Here is a 21,306-nt window from a genome sequence, read left to right as displayed (position 1 = left end):
GTACACTTCTATATTAACTTCCCTTTTGACCCTATCCAGAAATGTTTCTGCTTTGAAAGACTCAAGCAATAAAATTGGGCCCACGTGGGTAACCCAGGATTCTCTCTCTCTCTCTCTCTCACAAGGTTAGCTGATTACCAACCCTAAATGCACCTATGTCAGTGTCCTTTTACAGGTTTTGGGGCTATTATTCTGCCTTCCTTGGGTTTGGATCTTTCTGGTAGAAATGGTCATTTAGGCAGCCATTTGAGAAAAAGCCAGAAGACACAATTGTCCGTCTTTACAGTTCTGAAATTGTTGCTCAGTTGTAGATTTCTGAATACTTTTTTGAAAGGGAAAATGAAGAGCAGCTTGCCACAACATTTCTTTAACAGTATTTACTAATACAGTCCCAGAATTGCCACATGCATGCAAGTTAAAGTCTATCAAAGAGCACCCCACTGAGGTTCTCCCTTCTCTGGAGTCTTACCTCTTTGGGGTCCCGTTGCCTTTGCAGCTCTCTATTGCCTTAAGCTAGTTGATTTCTGTGTTTTAACTACATTTTTCTAGTGCTTTTTGTGGGAGTGCTGATCCTACGCTAGCTAAAAATCCCTCTTGGAAGTTGGAGGCTGCCTTTATTATTTCATTTTCAACCTAAAAATTATATAACATAGGGGCGCCTGGGTGGCGCAGTCGGTTAAGCGTCCGACTTCAGCCAGGTCACGATCTCGCGGTCCGTGAGTTCGAGCCCCGCGTCAGGCTCTGGGCTGATGGCTCGGAGCCTGGAGCCTGTTTCCGATTCTGTGTCTCCCTCTCTCTCTGCGCCTCCCCCGTTCATGCTCTGTCTCTCTCTGTCCCAAAAATAAATAAAAAAACGTTGAAAAAAATGTATAAAAAATTATATAACATAATCTTTTATATATGCAGATTAAAAGTAAGCAAAAAAACCAACTATAGTCCAACAGTAGCCCGCCTGATATTGTGGAGTTTCGGTGATAAAACTAGTACGTTATTGTCTTGATGTTTAGACTGCACCTGTTCCTATTGGACCACTCTGACCTAAATAATTCAGTCTTTGTTTGTATAAAGTGTTCAGAAAACCAAAGAGCTCTTTACAAGTACCCTAAACATTTCACAAGTTCAGAACAATTATCAGTGGTCAATGGATAGTTTGCCATGTAATAGATGTCTTAAGTTTCTTTCCATTTCCCTAAGTGAACAATACTCACTGAAAATTAGATGAACTATTTATAGCTTTGTTAACTAAAACATTACTAAATGTAGGAAGCCATTTTTTAAATAAAAAATGCTTTAAAACTCTTAAATTCTTGTGTAATGTGTATAATAATGAAAATCACATTGACTTAATACTCTGTTTTCTTGAAATGTCACTAGTTATGGGAGATGAGTCATGAAAAATTTAGATGAATAATTTAATTTTTCACAGAAACACCGACAGCCCTGAAGTGTCCAGATCATGATCCTCAGCTCTGCTTTATCATCAGAATTCGAGCCTTGGAAATCCCTCTAGGAATTCTCTTATCATTTCTATAAGCCATACAGATGATCAAAAGTTATTTAGAAACTATTATTTTATCCTTAATATGAATTTAGTTTCCATTGCTTGTGGTTGAGCCTATGTGGTCGAAACAGGTCTCTTGGGCAGCCACATGAGATGAAAGCCAGAAAACTTGATTGTCCCTTTTTATGTCCTGAAATTATTATTCAATTTAGATTCCAGAATGCTTTTTGAAAGGGAAATAAGGAGCAGCCACAACGTTTCTTTAACAATATTTACTAATCCTTTTCAAATGCACCAACTTGGAGATATACAATCTTCAATTTTTATATGCCCCTTTGTAAAAAGAGTGCAGATAAAATCTCATTTGTTGAAAATTAGAGAGATAGAGTGTTTATTATTCTTACTGATATTGTAATTCTCAAGGGTTAAACTTTAAAATTGCTCCATCCAAAGCAATAAAGAATAATGCTTAAGAACATAGAGGCTGGAAGAAGAATGAAATCTTGCCATTTGCAATGATGTGGATGCAGCTAGAGAGGATGGGTGCTAAGTGAAATGTCAGTCAGAGAAAGACAGATACCGTTGGATTTCACTCAGATGTGGATTTAAGAAACAAAATAGGTGGACTTGAAGGGGAAAAAAAGGGAGAGGGAAGCAAACGATAAGAGACTCAATGGTAGAGAACAAACCAAGGACTGTTGGAGGAGAGGTCGGGTGGGGGGATGAGCTAAATGGGTGATGGGTATTAAGGAGGGCACTTGTATTGAGCTCTGGGTGTTATATGTAAGTGATGAATCACTAAATTCTACTAAAATGAATATTATACTGTGTGTTAACTAACTAGAATTTAAATAAAAATTTGGGGAAAAAAACATAGAGGCTTGAAGCCATTAAGCATAAATTGTAATCTCTGCACCCTGCCTATTGATTGTGTGACTTTGTGCACATTTTAAAACTGTCCAGTGTCTCAGTTTTTGTACTTGTGAACAGATATAACAAAAATAACTTATTTTATTCATTTATTGAGAGAATGAAATAATTTAAGATTTTAAGCATTTTAAAGATTACTTAACACAAAGTAAGTGCTCAGTAATTAAAGTTATTGTTTTCTAATATTTGGTACATTTCAGCTTTGCTGCTCCTCCTTGACAAAAGGCACTCTAAAGCACCATGTAATTGAAAATGACTATGTTGATGCCAGGCACCAAATATGTGGTATCACTCACACAGACAAACATAAACACACACACACACACACACACACACACACACACACACACACACACACCATGGAGACACATTCTTACACTCTAATTAGTTTTGTGACTTTTATGACATCCATATGTGTGTGTGTGTGTGTGTGTGTGTGTGTACACTGTAACCATCACCATCATATTTATCCTTGATGACAAATAATGAATGCTACTACACTTACAATTTGCCAGGTACTCTAAGTGTTTTTCATTAATATCTCTTTGTATTTTAAAAGCAGTTGTTTGACATAGGGACTATTATTATGACTATATTATTGAGGCATAGAGAGCTCAGATAACTTGTCATACATCTAGAAATAACAGAGCAAGGATTCAAACGAAGTTCTACCGATCCTAAAGTCAGTGCTCATACCCACTTCACTGCCTAGACAAGGGAACAGTCAATTTACTCAGAAAAGCAGTTGAAGCAATTAAGTAGAAAAGTTAACATAATTGTTAAATGGAAGTCTTGTAAGTACTTTTATTCTCCTGCTAATGAGAAAGAAATACAAAATTTTAATTCACTAAAGAGCAAGGTTATGTTGTGTTTCATTTCCATTTAACCAACTTGGACAACATATATTTCATAACTAGTTCCTAGTCTTTGACAAGCAAAGTTTGGCTTTTTATACTTTCATCCCTTTTATCCCTATTTAGAACTTTCTGACAAAGGTCTATTTTTTTTATACCATTTATTCTATATGAATGAGTTTCCAAGGTAAAATAAATTCTGTTCTCTCACACCCGCATTCTTTTTGGCTTTTCACAGCTACTGTCCTTTTCAACTGGTGGTGTAACTCTGAACAGGATAGTTGACATATATTGGAAAATCATTTTTTTTTCTCTAAAAGAGACTTACTGGAAGTTACATTAAAACCTGCAGATCTCCAAAGCACTCTGAAATTTTACACTCTAAAGAGACAGACTTTATTTACCCAGATAATAACATATGATACTTCATAATTCCAATCTCCTAGTAAGATTGGTTGTATTGGATTACATTTTATTGATACTGACATAGATAAAGGAGATAAAAAGAAAAAAAAAGAGTATCATAGTTTATCTTCCAATTCAGATTTTCACACACACACAAAACAATAATCACATATTTTCTTCACAAAATAACTTTTATTTATTTATTTCAAAATTCATTTTAATAGTCTTAGGCAACTTTATTTTAATCTTCTATACTAGAAGGAGAAGTTATATAGTATGTTAAAATGACACAGTGATATACAAGTCTTACATAGTGAAGCAGGAACTGAGTTTGGATTCATTTATTCATTCATATATTCACTTATTGTGTAATATTTAAAGTAACCTTGGAAAGTGATCAAGGTTCCATTTCTTTTTCTGTTAAAATAGACTCTCCTAGAATATAACCTATACATTTCCAACTTTTCTGATTTCTTCAGTGAATGAAACGTAAGTGACATAGCATTGTGGCTAAGGAAGTACTAAAAGGAGCATGAAGCATAGAAATACTTAGGTCCAACCTTTTGCTTGTCATGTACAAGACAAGCAGTATGGAAAACTGCACAACAGACCTTTTAAAATAATATGTTACTACAATCTTAATATTAGCACTTACAGGAAGGAACCTGAATAATATAGAATTAAAAATCAGCATTTATTAATGAAGTGAACAAGAATTAAAGATGTCATTATGGATGTTATTAGCATCTGAGAAGCCCATTCTAAGAAAAGGCTATAGAATGTGTGGCTGGTGAAGATTTTGGAAACATTCAGGACCACTAAAGTTCACATTTAGCAGGGGACTATAATTAAAGACCTTAATACAATTTAAGAAAGATAGACTTCAACATCAAATGGACCTGGATCAAAACTTAGCGTGAGGTTTCATGGAATGTTAAATGTGTCCTGTAGAGTTTTCTCTGGTAGGTTTTTGCCTATTTTTATTTGAATATGGACATCAGTTTGTCTGTCACAAGTCCCATCACTCATTGTTGCCATGTGTCTTGTCTGGAACACCCATATCTTTCATTTACCTTTCTTTTACAATCCATGCAGGCTCACTGCCTCACTTTCTCTTAATTGTATGATTACTAGTCTGAATGTAATTAAGAAAACTAGAAATTAATAATTGTCCACTTTAACAATATTCTGAAAGAGGTTAATAGATTGGAAAATATATTTTCTGTTCATATGGTTGTGCATTATGCATTTTAATAGACCAGTTTTTTTAAGATGTTAGAGGAGGAATACATTATTTCAAAAATACCAGACGACTCAGAAATTAGCCCCTTGCTTGAACGCTCATGTGATTTTGAGGGAACTGTGAGACTCTCTGAAAAAGGAAATGCATTTATTTATCCCAGAATCTTTAATAGGAGATGGCAAAACACAATTACACTAGTAGGTGCCTTAAAAATAAAATAAAATATAAATAATTAGTACTCTCACTATATCATTACCTATTTTTTCTATTTTTAATATGTAGCCACATTCCAAAATGTTATTTCATGAGTCCATAAAATTCATAGAATAGAATTAAACCTAATGATAAGATAAAGGAAACTAGTGCAGCCTGAAGGGGTTATAACAGAATGGAAATACAAATAAAACCTTAGTTTGTGAGCATAATTTGTTCTGGAAACATGCTTGTAATCCAAAGCACTTGTATATCAAAGTTAATTTCAAGAACCATTGGCTCAGTTGTGATCATGTGATGTTTGGCATCATGTACTACTTGTATTGCAAGACATTGCTCGTCAATCAAATTATAGTTTATTAGAAATGCTTGCTCGTCTTGAGGAACACTCGCAGAACAAGTTACTTGCCATCCCAGGTTTTACTGTACTTGATTTGGCAAAAAGTAAAGCTGTGTTCTTAAGCATAATTGGCTGAAGTACCAAGTGGCGACAAATAGATCTCTGAAATAAATCAGCACTGCCTGAGAAAATGATCAAAGAGGACCTAGTACAATACGTGACTTCTAGAGCCAGTCAAGATACATCCATGGACTATTGTTATTTGAAAAATAGTGTTGCATTGCTAGACAGAGAAATTAGAAACCAAGATGTTATAAAGGCCTGCCTATTTGAAAATGAATTGATTATAATAGGAGTTAACATGACAATATTTTATTCTGTAGCTCATTATTTGCAAATCCATAGTACCTTATATAAAGAATGATTGAACAATCTTATAGAAGGCAGTAATGGTATTCAATGACTAATATGCACTTATAGTATTCCAAACATTGTTTTTAATACTTTACATATATTATCTAATTAAATCCTCATACGTGCTTCATAAGGTAAGTACTGTTACCCTCATACAGAAGATGAAACAGAGGCACAGAGAAAAATATGTGTGAAATCACATATTTAGGTAATGTTGGTGCCAGTATCTACTAAAGTTTTGTTAAGTCAGTCTTTCTTAAAGCTATTTCACTCCCAGGTATATACAAACAGAATATTTTAATAGTAATACTGGTAAAATGATAGCTATGTATGATGTATTAAGTAGAAGGCCACAAGTACTGAAAAGAACAGACTTCCTATGTGAAATAACACGGATTTATTAAAACTGGATGGTAGGTTTAAGAATCTTTCTTACGAAATCGTCCATAATTTTTTATTGTTTTCTGACAAGTTATATTAAATATCACTTAAATCACTTTATTTTTAAATATTTTTAAATGTTTATTTATTTTGAGAGAGACATAGAGAGTGGGCAGGGGAATGGCAGAGAGGGAGGGATACAGAGAATCCCAAGTTGGCTCCCCAGCTGTCAGTGCAGAGTGCAAATGGGGCTCGAACTCTCGAAACTGTGAGATCATGACCTGAGCTGAAACCAAGAGTTGGATGCTTAACCAACCAAGTCACCCCAGCGTCCCTTAAATCACTTTAATTAAAAGATTAAACATTAGTATCTCTTCTTAGTCATCTTTATTTTTAAATCTTCCTATCAATTAACTATTTACTCAGTTATTTCATTTCCTCAAGTCCTCAAAATATATTTTTGGAAGTTCTTGATGTGAGTGACTAACTTATGACTGTGTGTAGCTATCTAGCTAGTTAGCACTGCTAGCTAGCTAGATATTAGATACATAGATAGATATAGGTAGATCTCCAATTATAGATACAGATACATACCTATAATGTATATATCTAGCATGCGTGTGTGTGTTAATGGATATGTATATATCCATTTAATACCAAGGAATAATTTTGGATTAAATGATATATGTGCTTGATCTTTTTTATAAATTTTGCCTTATTACTTTCATGGATGCTCTACCATGAAACAGTAACAGTATACTGATTCTATTTTTCCTATAAAATTTAGAAACAGTTTTCTGGTCAAAAACTCCTCTGTCACTTTGAGAGTACATTAGATGTATTGATTAACAAAGGGAGACTTGACATTTTGTTATTTGAATCTTCCAATATATAAACTTGACTTCTTTATGTCTTTGTTATACTCTAAGGAGTTTTTAAAGATTTTATAAAATTATTTTATGTAGACATTCTATAATTCTAGTTACATTTCTGTTACGTATCTTAACATGTTTTGTTTTATTATTATAAATGAAAGGCTTTTTTATCTTCTGATTGATGGTTGTTTCTATATAAGGTTACTGATTCTTGGATAGTATTGTTATTTTTTTAAGTTTCTATCTTAATTCCAGTATCATAGAGTGTAATACTAGTTTCAGGGATATGACATAGTGATTCAACAATTCCAAACATCATGCAGTGCTCATCATGACAAATATCCTCCCTAGTTCACCTCACCTATTTCACCCATCTACCCACTCTTCTCCGCTGTGATAAACAACAGTTTGTCATCTATAGTTAAAAGTCTGTTTCTTGGTTTCTCTCTCTCTCTCTCTCTCTCTCTCTCTCTCTCTCTCTTTCTTTGTTCATTTGCTTGGTTTTTTAAATTCTACATATGGGTAAATCATATGGTATTTGCCTTTCTCTACTGACTTATTTTGGTTAGTATTATACTCTCTAGTTCCATCAATGTCATTACAAATAGCAAGATTTCATTCTTTTTTATGGCCTAATCTTATTTCATTGTATATATTATCCATTCATCAATTGTTGGACATTTGGGCTGCTTTCATGTCTTAGCTATTGTAAATGATGCTGCTATAAACATAGGGATGCATGTATCCCTTTGAATTACTGTTTCTCTGTTCTTTGGGTAAATGCCTAGTAGTGTGATTGCTGGATCGTAGGAAGTTCTATTTTTAATCTTTTAAGGAATCTCCATACTATGTCTCGAAGTGACTGCACCGGTTTGCATTCCCACCAACAGTGCATGAGGGCCCCTTTTTATTCACATCCTTGCCAATATCTATCGTTTCTTGTGTTTTTGACTTAAGCCATTCTGACAAGCATTAAGTGATATCACATTGTAGTTTTGATTTGCATTTTTCTGATGATGAGTAATGATGAGCATCTTTTAAAATGTTGACTCTCTGTCATCTTCGGAGAAATGTTTGTGCATGTCTTCTGCCCATTTTTAATAATTGGATTATTTGTTTTTTTGGTTTTGAGTTATGTAAGTTCTTTATATATTTTGGATAATAACTCTTTATCAGATAGGTCATTTGAGAATATCTTCTCCCATTCCATGGGTTGCTTTTTAGTTTTGTTAATTGTTTCCTTTGTTGTGAAGAAGCCTTTTATTTCGATTTAGTCCCAAGTTTATTTTTGCTTTTAATTCACTTCCTTCAGGGAACCTATCTCGAAAAAAGTTGCTGTGGCTGATGTAAAAGAAGTTACTGCCTGTGTTTTCTTCTAGGAAATTTATGGTTTCAGGTCTCACATTTAGATCTTTCATCTATTTTGAGTTTCTATCTTCATGTATGGTGAAAGATAATGGTCCAGTTTTCTTCTTTTGCATGTAGCTGTCCAGTTTACCCAACACCATTTGTTGAAGAGACTGTCTTTTTCTCATTGGATAGTCTTTCCTGATTTGTTGAAAATTAATTGACCATATAATTATGAGTTTATTTCTAGGTTCTCTGTTCAGTTCTATTGATCTATGTGCCTGATTTTGTGCCAGTACAATACTATTTGATTACTACAGCTTTGTAATATAATTTGAAGTTTAGTATTGTGATACCTCTAGCTTTGCTTTTCTTTTTCAAGTTTGCTTTGGCTATTCAGGATATTTTGTGGTTCCCTATAAATTTTAAGATTTTTTTCTATAAAAAGTGATTTTGGTGTTTTGATAGGGATTGCACTGAATAGGGAGATTGCTTTGGGTGGTGTAGACATTTTTAGAAATATTTGTTCTTACAATCCATGACATGAAATGTCTTTTCATTTCTTTGTTTTCAGTTTCTCTCGTAAATGTTTTATAGTTGTCAGAGTACAGGTCTTTCACCTCTTTAGTCAGTTAGGCTCATTCCTAAGTATTATTCTTTGGTGCATCTATAATGGGATTGCTTTCTTAATTTCTATATCTGCTTCTTCATTCTTGGTGTATAGAAATGTAACAGATTTCTGTACATTGATTTTGTATCCTGAGACTTTACTGAATTTGTTCATCAGTTCCAGCATTTTTCTGGTGGAGTCTTTCAAGTTTTCTATATATAGTATTATGTCATCTGCAAACAGTCAAATTATTACTTCTGTCTCACCAAATTGGTTATCGTTGTATGATTACTGTGTCTAGGGCTTCCAGTACTATGTTGAATAAAAGTGGTGATAGTGGACGTTCTTGTCTTGTTCCTGACTTTAGGGGAAAAGGTCTCAGGTTTTTCTATTAAAGATGATTTGAGCTGTGGATTTTTAATGTATGACCCCTATTATGTTGAGGTACGTTCCCTCTAAACCTACTTTGTTGAGGGTTTTTATCATGAACAGATGTTGTACTTTGTCAAATGCTTTTTCTGCGTGCATTGAAATGATCACATGATTCTTATCCTTTCTCTTATTGATGTGATATATTATGTTGACTGATTTGCAAATATTGAACCACCCTTGCAACCAAAGAATAAATTACACTTGATTGTGGTGAATGATTTTTTAATGTATTGTTGGATTTGGCTTGCTAATATTATATGATCTTTGCATCTATGCTCATCAGAGATACTGGCCTGTAGTTCTTGTGTGTGTGTGTGTGTGTGTGTGTGTGTGTGTGTGTGTGTGGTGTCTTTCTCTGGTTTTAGTATCAGGGTAATCCTGGCCTCATAGAATGGATTTGGAAATTTTCCTTCTTTTTCTATTTTTTCTGAATAGTTTGAGAAGAATAGATATTAACTCTTCTTTAAATGTTTGGTAGAATTTGCCTGTGAAACCATCTAGTCTTAGATTTTTGTTTGTTGGAAGTTTTCTGATCTGAGTCCATTTCTTTGCTGGTTATTTGTTCAAATTTTCTATTCATGTTTTAGTTTTGGTAGTGTATGTTTCTAGTAATTTATCCATTTCTTCTAGTTTGTCCAATTTGTTGGCATATATTTTTTCATAATATTTTCTTATAATTGTATTACTGTGGTGTTGATTATTATTTTTCCTCTTTCATTGGTAATTTTATTTATATGAATCTTTTTTTTTCTTGATGTGTATGAATTTTATTCATTTTTTTCAAAGAACCAGGTCCTAGTTTCATTGATCACTTCTTTAGCTAGGTTTGCTCTGGTCTGCTTGTGAAGTGAGACCTGTCTTCTCTGTCACCAGAACTGAGGCTTTGCAAAACTCCAGCGTGGGGAGACTCAGTGCAGGCAGGGGTTTGGACTGGTCTTCTGAGGAAGAGGGTCTGCCATGTTGGGATTCAGACAAGCATGCCTGGGAAGGATGATTCTATTGGAGTGTGGGCCCGCAAGGCTTGGTATAAGCAAGTTAAGTAGCAAGTGTAGGTACTATGCTGGCCCTCAGGTGGCTCTGTGTTTATGCTGAGGAGCAGGGGAGGAAAATGGTGTCTGCCAATTCCTTTGTTCCTGAGCAGTCTCTCCATGAACACTGCCTCTCTGGGACATGCTCCAAGATGAGCATATAAGTTTTCCATTGTGTTCACCAGGGAATCATCAGACTACTGTTGCCATGCTGTATGTCTGCAGATCGTTTACCCTGCCTTCTCTCTGAAAGCAGCCCTGATGTCTCCAGGCTGTCCCCAAGCCAAGCACATTGGTCTTTAGAACTCCAGACTTTAAGCCCCACTGGATGCCAGAACACATGAAATTCAGCCCTTCTTGCTTTCCAAGCACTTGCTGTGGGGAATTATTTTCTTCATGTGTTCTTCTGTGTGCTAGTCTGTCTCTACCCCTTCTCTGAGACTGCAGCTCCCTCTCCACTTCAGTGGCCACCATTTGTTTTTCTCCCAAACTGTGTCTCTGCACTTCCTACCTTCTTCAGTGTGGTTTCTTCTTTCTTTTTAGTTGAGTTTCTTCAGCCAACATTCAGGTTCATTTCTGGGGTATTTAGGATGATTTGGTAGTTATCTACTTGTATTCATGGGGCAGAGGGAGACTAGGATCCTCCCACTCGGCTGTCATCATTCTCTCTTTGGAAAGTATTATTTTTTAACCATTCAATTTCCTCTAGTATGTCTGTCTCTCTATATATTTATTTATTTATATATGGTTTGAATTTATTCTTTTGGATTTTCCAGTTGTCAAAAATGGTTGGCAAGCAATAATCAGTAACACTCTTCCTTCCTTTCTAAGTTTTATGTCTTTCAACGTATTGTCTTGTCTGATTATATTGGCTGGGACTTACATGGCATTTGAATAATAATAACGATGGCTGAAAAACCCATCTAGATTCTGAATTCAATGGAACTTCTTCTAGTATTCCTATTTAAACATGGTGCTAGCTTTTATTGCTTGTTATACTACATATGCATTCCATTAAAAAGTATATGTTTATGTTACTATTTTGTTTAGGTTTTTCTTTGAATCTATTAACTGAAGATCATTATTATAAAACGTCTCTTTAGAATGTTTAGAAATAGATCAGCATATGATCCTTTTTTCTTCCTGGAGCGTTTGTCATGTCCCATTTTCTAACTACTCAGTATCTCTTAATGCCCTTGTTTGGGCGAATTCCTAGCCTTACAATAGTCATCACCCACCATATTAGAATCCAGAAGACTTAGTTATTTAAAGAGGACCCATTATAGGTTCAGGTCAAGGTTTAAGTTTAGGACCAATACATCTATTCGCAGAGACTTTTCAGAAGTCAGCAACTTGTATATTCAGAATCTCTGTAGAATTCATTTTGTCCTCAAAAGTACCTAGGTTGTTTTGAGTATCATAAATAATAACTTTAAGCCTTCTTCAACTTTCCAATGACTTAGCAAGGCACTAACTGAACTTTTCTGTGTAATTAGCCACAAACAATATATGTCTATTAAAATTAATTACTCTGAATCTGCATAAATTGATTATGAATAGAAGCAACTAGCCTTTAAGGTTCATTTGGAAGTCTAGAATTGGCCATTTGGCCTTGCTTGGAATTCTGTCACTTAAAAGCATAATTAAGATATGTGAATCATGGCAGCCTATGACACATTATTATTGGCAGATTAGCTAAATTACCGCCTTCCTCTAGAATAAAGTCCAAGTGAAGCTTTTCCATAGAAAAAAATATAAAAGAGGTGAAGAAATCAAGGATTATGTATGATGAACTGGTTTCTTCATCTACACTGGACATCTTTTTTTTTTTTTTTAATTTTTCATCTTTTAGTTTAATTCCAGTGTAGGTAACATACAGTGTTATTACTTTCAGTTGTACAATATAGTGATTCAAGAATTCCATGTATTATGTAGTGCTTATCAAGATAAGTGTACTCTTAATCTTTTTCACTATTTGACCCAGTCTCCCATCCACTTTCCTTCTGGTAACCATCTGTTTGTCCTCTACAGTTGAGTCTGTTTTTTTGATTTTTTTCTCTCTCTCTCTTTTCTTTCCTTTGTTCATTTGTTTTGTTTCCTAAATTCCACATTGGACATCTTAAAGAAAATGGAAAGCAAAAACCCCCATATTCGCTGCTCAAGTAAAAGACAATAAGTCATAGAATTTCTGTGACTACTTTTAAAGAATTTCTTATCAGCTACACTTTCGGGGATACACCTGAAAGCTTAAATTAAATCTTGAACCTGTGGATTTATGAATTACAGTGCCTGCTGAACTCAGCCCTATAGTATTTAAATATAAGGTGTATACTACTTTGGTTTAAGTTCTGGCTGTGCTATTTGCTATCATTGTAATTTTGAGCAACTTAACACTTCTATGCTTCAGCTTTCTTGTTGGAATAATACTTCTTTATAAAGTGTTATGAAGGGTAAGGAGCTAATACATATGACATGCTCAAAATAGTGTCTGAAACAGTACTTACTCGATGAAGTTTAGCCATAATTCATTATATAACTTACTATCTCATGTTAAATTTAGATAATTAAGTATATGAAGAAATATGAACATAAAAACAAATGTCTGCATTGGCGAGTAATTAGATTGTTGGAGCACTCCAAAAACCCACTAACCACACTTCCCTTGTCAACAGAAACAACCTTTTTTCTCCAACCTCTCATGAAGCTGTTCTTGTTTTGCTTGAAGACTTTATAAAAACCCCTGGAGCAGTCAAATCTTTTCATGCACACCTCCACTAACTCTAATTTTATCATTTTATCCATATCTATAATGAGTCTGAGAATCGAGCGTTCCCCAGGGGGCCAATTATAAAGTTAACCTTGGAGAAAAAAAGTAAAAGCATTGCAAAGCTTTGTTAATTTATATTGGGAAAAAATCTATGAATATGATTTGTAAGTATGGATTCTAAGAGCATTTGACCAAAGAGAAAGAAAAAGCTTTAGTTCAGTAAAGCTGACTTTTTAAAGAGTACATTGATTGAAGATTTCATATTCCAACTATTAAAATACAAATGGTTCTAGTTGTTGGTTGGTGGACTGAGCTTTGTACTCATGGTTATCTCTCACTAAATAAGGATACGTCAGAAATTCCTTGGTGTAAGATAATGTGAGAAAATAGGAAAATTGTTATTTATGACTGCCCAAATAGATGGAAGATATGCAATCTACCCCTACCTAGTTACTATCTAATGTCCCCAGAGATGACTTATGAGGTATTGATATCATGAAAGCATTGAAAACTACATTTTTATGAGAATGATACTAATATTGAAGTGTATTATGGTGGCATTTCTTTGAAAGTCAGGTGTTGCTAGTATATTCTACTAAATAAATGGATTCACTGATCTTATTTGGAATGATGTATCCATAGGATTTTAGAGGCCAAACAATTTTATTTAAATGCAAAAACTATTAGCTGATTATGGACTTCTTCAGACTGAGAGAAGTAGACAAATCATTAAAGTCCAATTGGATTATAAAAGTGTAAAGAATTACAGAAAGCTAACAAAACAAACAGACAAATCTAGGCAACAAACAGAGGTTTATCTTGAATTCATATACCAAAAACTTAAAACATCTTGCCCAGTTTTCATAAATGAGTCAGTTCACAATCCCAGAAACCCTTTAATGAAGTTGAATCCAAGTAAGAAAGAGAAATGGTCATACAATAACATAAGTATATACTATAAATCTTCATTTTTGCCTTTCCCAAAGAAACTATCAAGTATGCACCATGATAATTGTTAGGGATTTCAGGGGCTATTAAATGGTCTAAGTGAATGCAGATTCCTTGGGACCTAGAACAACACTGTATTACACAATTTAAAGTAGAGGGTTAGCATGGTCTAGTGATAAGAGTTTTCACCCATGATTGCTACATAGCTTGTCTGTAGGGCCTCAGACCCGTTCTTTGATTACCTTTCCAGTGGCTGAATATAGAATTTTAATAGATTTACTTGGTAATTGGTGTATTGTCCAAATTAGCTTACTGATATATAGAGGAAGGACATTTGTGCTAGAGAGGAGTATATGCTACATAGGTTAATTGAACCCTAGAAGATCCCCATTTAGTTCACTTTTGTACTATACAAAGTATGCATTGGACTTGGTAAATGACCGTGGATCATAAAGCGTTTAATCAGGTGGTGATCCCAGTTGAAACTTCTATTCTGGATGTGTTCTTTATTGTAGTAAGTTAACACAGCCAATGTTATTTTTTTACTTGGAAGTTGCCTTGGTTTTCTCATCTAGAATAAATTCAAATGACATGATTTCATTCTTTCTCACTGCCAAGTAGTACTCCATTGGAGGGCACTTGTTGGGATGAGCACGGGGTGTTGTATGTAAGTGATGATCTATGGGAATCTACCCCCAAAACCAGGAGCACACTGTACATACTGTATGTTAGCCAATTTGACAATAAATTATATTTAAAAATGCAATACAATATAATAAATTAAAATACCATTGATAGATTCATATTTTAGGACCTAAAACTTCTATACATTAGGGGACATTTTTTTCTTAGAAAAAAATGTAAATATTAATATAGAGTTAATATAGAATTTCTCAGGGCGAGGTCAGAGGATTTACAAATGTAAACTTTGTTAGCTTCATGAGAAACCTGTCTCTGAGTACATCATCACTATTTTGCTTTAGGACCCCATAATAGCTGTCTTTCTGTCTTGCACAATTTAGTCTGAAGAGTCTTTCTAACCTAGATATTCTATAAAACATATTGGCAGTCTGGTAAATGATGATCTGAAGACATTTTGTTGATAGATCCTGGGGAAAATCAAGTTGATATTTTGTTGACAGACATGTATACTATGGGGTAGAAGTTAGTTCCCAAGAAAATAACTCTATTTGGGCTCATTACCTCAATCAAATTCTGGAATTTATGTGGCCTGAGACATATTTGATAACCTCACAAAAGGATATTTGGATGATAGTTACAGAATCGCTATGCATGGTAGGCATGAGTGAAGATAACAACAAACCTTTCTCCTGTTCTCTTCTTTCTCAATGTAAATGGTCCTCGAATTTGCTTTCTTTAGTTTCTAGAAACCTGGTAAAGGTAGAATTTCAGTTGTGATACCAGGCAACATTGTTTATGGCAAAAGAAAAAGAGAGAAAGAGAGAGAGGGAGGGAAATGGAGGGAGGAAGAGAGGAAGGAAGAGAAAGAAAGAAAGAGAAAGAAAGAAAGAAAGAAAGAAAGAAAGAAAGAAAGAAAGAAAGAAAGAAAGAAAGAAAGAGGTAGGAAGAGAAGGAAAGAAAGAGAAAGAGAAAGGAAAGAAAAATAAAAGAAAAGAAAGAAAGAAAGAAAGAAAGAAAGAAAGAAAGAAAGAAAGAAAGAAAGAAAGAGAAAGAAAGAAAGAAAAAGAAAGAGAAAGGAAAAGAAAGGAAGGAAGGAAGGTATGTTACTAAATTGCGTCTGGACTGGGGGCTATTAAAAAAATAAATACAGGGGCACCTGGGTGGCTCAGTCGGTTGAGCGTCCGACTTCGGCTCAGGTCATGATCTCACAGTCCGTGAGTTCGAGCCCCACGTCGGGCTCTGTGCTGACAGCTCAGAGCCTGGAGCCTGTTTCAGATTCTGTGTCTCCATCTCTCTCTGAACCTACCCCGTTCATGCTCTCTGTCTCAAAAATCAATAAAAGTTAAAAAATTTAAAAATAAATAAATACAGCATAAAAACTTTCATGAAATCCATAGCTTTGTGTTTTCCTGAGCTTTGTTATTCTTCTAATTGAGAATGTCTTATCTTTTGGTAAATTGGAAGCTAAATTCATAAAACTGTGAGAAGAGATACTAATTCCTATATGGAGCTTGGGACTTCTAAGTCACTGTGAACTCTCGCACCACTCCATGTTCTCATTTCCTAACACTGAGCTGTCATTTGTGGAGGCTAATAACCAGCTAGTGGGCATCTGCATGGACTTCCATGGAAGTGTTGTTCTTGGTGCTGGCATGCTGGGTTTCCTGTTTTGTATCTTTCCATAAATCCGAGAATACTATTGCTAGATGTGGCCTATTTTAGTCTTATGAGTGTGATATATTCAGCTGAACCTAAAATTGTGAAGACTGGTTGTTGATGACACTTCAGAAACTTGATTCAACATATATCACATCTGAGCATATTATTCAGAACAATTTATTAAGCAATCTTCAAGTCTGCCAGGTTTGACTATGTCTCTGAGGACAGAAGGCTCTCCCCTAAATAGAAACTGTAGTATGTCTGTAACTGCCACTTGGTCCTTTTGTTCCAGCTGTTCAGATGTTGATAAGTGCATAGAAAACCAGGTCACCCAATGAGAATGTGCCAAATTCTAATAAGAGAATTACAGAGGAGACCTCTAAGATATTGGAGCAATGTCTTCTTTGGTAGGTAACTTTCCTTATTTTGAAAAATATCTGTGTTTGCTCTTGGATTAGGTGACTACATAATCATAGATCATAAGGTGATGATGTTACTTGAGTTACCAATTATAAGCTGTGTATTATACAATCCACTAATATATCTATTATTATTTTAATAAATATCTTTTATTTCCCTTATACCTATTCTATTGTGCTTTTTAATATCTTACATTTAATATGCAATATAATTTCATTACAGGCCTATCTTGTTTTAATGCACTTCCCTTTATATGTTTCACAGATACTGTGTTTTTTACAAATTGTAGGTTTATGGCAACCCTGTGTGAGGAGTGTATTGGTACTATATCTCAAAAAAATCAGAGTATTTGTTCATTTTGTGTGTCTGTGTAATATTCCACACTTTTCATTTTGTTATTATATTTGTTATAGTGATCTGTGATCAGTGATCATTGACATTCTTCAATTAGGAACTGGATACATATGAAATGGCAAAATTTATTGTATGTTCTGACTGCCACACTGACAGGTCTTTTGATCCCCCATCCCTCTCCCTCTGTCCAGGCCTCTGTATTCCCTGAGACACAACAACATTAAATTAGGCAAATTAATAAGCATACGTTGGCCTCTAAATGTTCAAGTGAAAGGAAGAGTCTCACATCTCTCATATAATGTTTATTTATTTGGGGGGGGGGGCAGAGAGAGAGGGTGGAGAGAGAATCCCAAGCAGTCTCTGCTCTGTCAGCACAGAGCCTGACATGGTGCTTGATCTCATGAATGAACCATGAGATCATGACCTGAGCTGAAATCAAGAGTCAGATGCTTAACTGACTGAGCTACCCAGGTGCCTGTCACATCTCTCACTTTAAATCAAAAGCTGTAAATGATTAAGCATAGTGAAGAAGGCATCTCCAAAGCAAGGATAGACCACACACTAATCCTCTTGCATCAAATAGCCAAGTAGCAAATGCAAAGGAAAAATGCTGAAAGGGAATGAAAAGTGTTACTCCAGTGTACACAGGAATGATAAGAAAATAAAGTGGGCTCATTACTGATATGGACAAAACTTTAGTGGTCTGGATAGAAGATAAAACCAGCCACAACAGTCCCTTAAGCCAAAGCCTAATCCAGAGCAAAGCTCTAACTCTCTTCAATTGTAGTCTGAGAGAGGTGAAGAAGCCTCAGAAGCAAAGTTTCAAGCTAGCAGAGGTTGGTTTCCAGAAGGTTTAAGGAAAGAAGCCGTCTCCATAACATAAAAGTGCAAGGTGAAGTAGCAATTGCTGATATAGAAGCTGTGGCAAGTTATCCAGAAGATGTAGCTAAGATAATGAAGGTGACTACACTCAGCAGCAGACACTTAGTGTAACTGAAACAGCTTTATATTGAAGAAGATGCCATGTAGGACTTTTATAATTAGAGAGAAGGAGTTAATGCCTGGTTTCAAAGCTTCAAAAGATAGACTGACATCCTTGTTAGGGGCTGGTGACTTTAAGTGGAAGCCAATGCTCATTTACTATTCTGAATATTCTAGGGTCCTTAAAAATTCTGCCAAATCTACTCTGTCTGTGCCCTATAAATGGAAAAACAAAGCCTAGATGACAGTACATCTGTTTACAACATGGTTTACTGAATATTTTAACCAACTGTTATATTTTATATACAACTGAATATTTTATACCAACTGTTGAGACCTCCTGCTAAGAAAAAAAGGATTCTTTTAAAAATATTGTTGCTCTTGACAATGCACTTGGTCACCCAAGAACTCTGGTGAAGATGCATAATGAGTTGAATGTCGTTTTTGTGCCTGGTTAAAGAGCCTTTTCTGGTTTCTAGCTTTTCTTAATTTTATCCCACATTGTTAAGGGGCAATGTCATTGACACAACTTTCTTTAGTCATTTTAATTTACTTTGTAGCCTAATTATGATCAATTTTTATTAATGTTCCATTGCTACTAAAAAGTTTTATCCTCTTTTTCATGTGTTCCTGATGTCTACATAATTATTTTGTAATTTAGCCTCTTGTATCCTTTCTTTATCCTTAATGTTTTTACTTTACCATAGACAGAGGAAATTGAAGTCTTCTACTAACATGTTGCTATCAACTTCTCTGCCTCCTGTATTTTGGGCTTTATGATATTTATGTTATTAAACTGCAAAAATATTAATTAAACATATTTTAAAATAAATTATAGTCCTAAGCATCATAAAGCCAGAGTGTTTTTCTGAGCCAGAAACTCTGAGGGTATAGCCCACAATCTGTATTGTAATGCTCTCTTCTGGCTATTCCAGTGTACGTTGAAGTTTGAAAACCACAGTCTTAGAGCACTGCCCTTGTTGACATGGTTAAAATTGAGACCCTCCTTATCCAAATTCAAGTCTATGGTTAGTGGCAAATACCCAGTGAACAGCGCAGGTAGACTATCTTAAATGTAGAGAGGATCCCCAAAGTCCCCACACCATCTACTGTTCCATGTCCAGTGATTCACTCTTCCTAAGACCGTCTCCAGTTATCTGGAGGGAGATTAACTGGTATGGACTGAATGTTTGTGTCCACTTCCACATTCATATCTTGTAGACACCATTCCCAGTGTAATGGTGTTTGGGTAAGGGGCTTTGGGAGGTAATTAGAGTTAGATGAGGTATTAATGATGAGGCCCTGATCTCATGGGATTAATGCCCTTCTAAGAAGATATACCAGAGAGCTTGCTTTCTTTTGCTTGCATATATGTTTATGTATAAACATATGCGTAAACACTAATGGGAAAAATATTAAGCAGAAATAATTAAAATAGACTGAATGACCGTGAACTGGTCACTGCACAATGCTCCATAACTTAGAAAGTTTGTCTGGAGGTCAAGAACTTCTAGTACCTTATGACTACCCTTCATTCAACAAAGAGCCTTTAAGCATGCTTCCATCAGTAGTAAGAATAGGAAGAAAAAACTGGAAACAGCAACATTTCCTTCTTTAATTTGGGATAAAGGTCCTTCTCATTAGTATAATTTACTAATATGCTAACTTCTAACCTCAAACATTTCTGAACCACATTTGCTAAATATTGTAAAGAATAGCTGCGCTTCATATAAAATAGTCTTGTTTTTCTTTTAGGATGTCAGCATGATAGCAAGGTACATGCAAAGTCATTCTACCAACTTGTATAGACAATAATCAAGATAACACCCAGCTTGGATCAGATCCAGATTCTACACAGAAATTCTCTGTATTGTTTTCAATATGTTAACAACTGCTTGGAAAGCAGAAATGCCTAATAATTACTGTAGTGTGGTTTTTAATTGAAATATGTATAAAAATAAAGCCCTGATCTTTAAGTATATAGAACATCAAGAATTCTGTTAGAGATGTTTAAAGCCAAACACTCATTTTCAGTGTGCCTTCTGATGTCAGAGTGTGTGACTCCAGCTCCAATGTTTCAAATTATGGACTGTTTATCAAGTTCACTTTTAAATAAATTAATTAAGTCATGGCTTTCAAGAAACCATACATGTGTGTGTATATAGGCTACATACATATGTGTATTATGTATGTACATACATATAGACCCATATATATACATATATATCACATTTTAGTCATATATACATAGGTGTATTCATATGTATATATGTGTATACATGTGCATGTTCTTGATTGATGGCTTTAAGTAATACCTTTGAACTAAAGAGTAACAGTGAGGAAATCAACATGGATAGTTCTCTGACATCATTTTCCACCAATCTGTGCCTTGTTCCCTGTGTTACAGGTACATCAGACCTTTTGTGGTTTTTCAAAGAGTTCAGGGATACACCGACATTAGGGTTTTTTGTTTTACTCAGTTTCACTGTCAGATTCCTACTCTTGGAGTTAATTACTTGGCAAATTTACTCATTTTCTTGATGTCTGTGCTCATACCTCACCTTATCAATATTTCAATCCCAAACTTATCCTGATGCATGGACTCTGTTTTCCATCTCATGTCTTGCTTTCTTACATTGTACATCATTTATATATTTATTATGTGTACTTATTATCAGTACCACTTTCTCTCCATTGTATAAACTCCATCACAATAGGGGTGTCTCTCAGTTTTGTTTCCTGATATACTTAAGTTTCTTGAACAGTGCCAAAATGTTAGGTTCTCAGGAATTGTATGATAAATAAAATATTTATTGAGTGAAAGAAATTCACTTTTTCCTAAGATTATTCAGTAACACTTTAAAAAGTTCTATCATTTTACTATTTTTTCCTTGAGTTCTTATGTTTCTTTTTAATTTTTTAAAAATTTTTATTTAGTTTTGAGGGAGAGAGAATGAGAGTG

General features: G+C 34.7%; 1 long non-coding RNA gene across 1 annotated transcript in view; it reads left to right on the top strand.

The window, feature by feature from the left end:
• The window catches only part of LOC109500818, a 69,109-nt gene extending 48,645 nt beyond the window's left edge, over positions 1-20,464 (top strand). Inside the window, exons 3-4 of the long non-coding RNA XR_002743366.2 lie at positions 16,882-16,996; positions 20,100-20,464. This is a non-coding gene — a long non-coding RNA (uncharacterized LOC109500818). The remainder of the gene's footprint in view (positions 1-16,881; positions 16,997-20,099) is intronic.
• The last annotated feature ends 842 nt before the right edge of the window (positions 20,465-21,306 follow it).

The sequence above is a fragment of the Felis catus genome, chromosome B3 (assembly GCF_018350175.1).
Source record: "Felis catus isolate Fca126 chromosome B3, F.catus_Fca126_mat1.0, whole genome shotgun sequence".
Taxonomy (NCBI): domain Eukaryota; kingdom Metazoa; phylum Chordata; class Mammalia; order Carnivora; family Felidae; genus Felis; species Felis catus.
Note: the sequence above shows the minus strand (reverse complement) of the source record. Positions and strands in the feature narration are given on the sequence as shown.